The sequence below is a fragment of the Oryza brachyantha genome, chromosome 4 (assembly GCF_000231095.2).
Source record: "Oryza brachyantha chromosome 4, ObraRS2, whole genome shotgun sequence".
Classification (NCBI taxonomy): Eukaryota; Viridiplantae; Streptophyta; class Magnoliopsida; order Poales; family Poaceae; genus Oryza; species Oryza brachyantha.
Window position 1 is genome coordinate 2,541,555 of NC_023166.2, and position 2,359 is coordinate 2,543,913.

At 46.0% G+C, this 2,359-nt stretch overlaps 1 pseudogene; it reads left to right on the forward strand.

Moving 5' to 3' along the window:
• Window positions 1–608: 608 nt before the first annotated feature.
• LOC107303986 lies at window positions 609–2,359 on the forward strand (annotated as a pseudogene).

The following is a 2,359-nucleotide window of genomic DNA, read 5'->3' on the forward strand; positions in this document are numbered from 1 at the left end:
AAAAAAACACATGGAAAATGAATATTTGGATTTAATTTTGAGTTTTTTATAGTATATTTTCAGCAGTGACTTCTATATTGCAAATAACACATATATAAAATTATTTTTTATTTACAAATATACCATTTGACTTTTTTTTCCCAACAATCAATCCTTTAATTTTAACAAAAATTCATGGAAAAAATATAGCAACATGACAACATCTAAAAAAGTACTACTAAGTTAGTATATTAGTATTATTAAAGAGATTTGCTCCGGTCTAATAAAAAGTACTACCGGTACCTCGAGGTATCAAATTATTTCCTACCATTCGATCTAGCTGAGTAGGATGTGTCCTGTTAGATCCAATGATAAGAAATAATTTGGTACCGCGAGGTACCGGCACCTTGAGATACTTTTTGTTACTTTTGGTTGGACTGAACCAAATCGCATTATTAAATCTATCACTCAATATAATTAGATAACGTATTTCATTTGTCTTTGAAATATTGATATAGTTTTACGTAAATATGGTTAAACCTATATACTCTTGATTTTGAAAATTTTAAAGTGGCTCCATAATATAAAATAGAGAAAATACTCCTATATTTTATGACGGAGACAATAACCAGTAGAGCAGGGCTGAGGGCACCTGCACGGTGCACTATGATGGCTCAGCTGCCGCCGCAATTGGCTGCGGCGGCCGTCATGGCTCTCGCCGCGGCCGCCGCCGCGTTCTGCTGCTGCTGCTGCTCTGCCTCCGCCGCGTTCGACTTCCACGAGGCCACCGTCGACGCCATCCAGCTCGGCTTCAGGAACGGCACCCTCACCTCCATGCAGCTCGTCCGCTTCTACCTCGACCAGATCACGCGCCTCAACCCGCTCCTCCACGCCGTCATCGAGGTCAACCCCGACGCGCTCGCCCAGGCGGCGCGCGCCTCCTCGCCCTCCTGCTCCGGCCCGCTCCACCACGGCGTGCCCGTCCTGCTCAAGGACAACATCGCGACGCGGAACCGGCTCGACACGACGGCCGGGTCGCTCGCGCTGCTCGGCTCCGTCGTCCGCCGCGACGCCGCCGTGGCGGCCCGCCTCCGCGCCGCCGGCGCCGTCATCCTCGGAAAGGGTAACCCCTCCGAGTGGTCCAACTTCCGCCCCGTCAGCCCGTCAGGTCCGGCTGGAGCGCCCGCGGCGGCCAGACGCTGGTAACGCTCACACACACACTATCCTCTGCTTCTCTTCTCCATTACGATCGTGTATCCTCACAAGCTGTTTGTGAATATGCCCATGAAGAACCCGTTCGTGCTGTCGGCCGACCCGTGCGGGTCGAGCAGTGGTCCGGCGGTGGCGGCGGCGGTAACGCTGGGGACGGAGACCGACGGGTCGATACTCTGCCCGTCGTCGCTGAATTCGGTGGTCGGAATTAAGCCGACAGTCCGGTTCACCAGCCGTGCCGGCGTCATCCCCATCTCCCCAAGACAAGACACCGTTGGGTAAGCAACACTTGTATTTATCACATCATGACAATTCTACATACATTACTCCCTTTGACTTTGTGTGCTCTGTAGTTTTTCAACAGATGCAGTTTGGATCGTGTTTCTAAAATAGATGTGATTTGTAGATTTATCCATTCTGGTGTGTTCATTGTTCAGCAATCGTATGAGTATATGGTATTTCAAGGATGTTGAGAACTTATTCGTTAAGTGTGGTGTGTGAAATATTGTTCCCTGTAAACCATTTGGAGCAACTTGATTAACTGTTATCATAGAAAAGAATACATGTTACATGTGTCATGATTAATTATCTCTGAGAATGTTTGGGTAAAAACGCCATAATTAATTTTGTAAATTCGCAAAATACAGGCCAATATGTCGTACAGTATCGGACGCCGTCCGTGTGTTGGATGCCATTGTTGGTTATGATGCACTTGATGCTGAAGCCACTGGGGCAGCATCCAAGTACATCCCTAATGGTGGATATGGTCAATTCTTAAGGATGGATGGATTGAAGGGCAAGAGGATTGGTACTCCCAATGGTGCCGAGTAACTTGCTCTGCCTGTGGTGTTGTTCAGGAATGCAGAGTCAGACAGACAGCTGCAACTAGACATGATGTCATCAGACATACATAATCCTTTGTTAACGATTGATACCATGGTAGGACTTACATAAAATTTATAAATTTAGGGCATATTATTGGTAGAGACAAATTGGTGACAGTTTGTTGGAGGATAACAAACTCATCAGAATGCAAGAATAGATTGGATGCTCCATACTCACAATAGATCGGTGGCTCCAATTTTGGGCTTATGCTTATGCCTATATAAGCCAAAATTTAAATTTTTAAACTTAAATTTAGAGTTGATTTTTTTATTGTAGTTTGTTT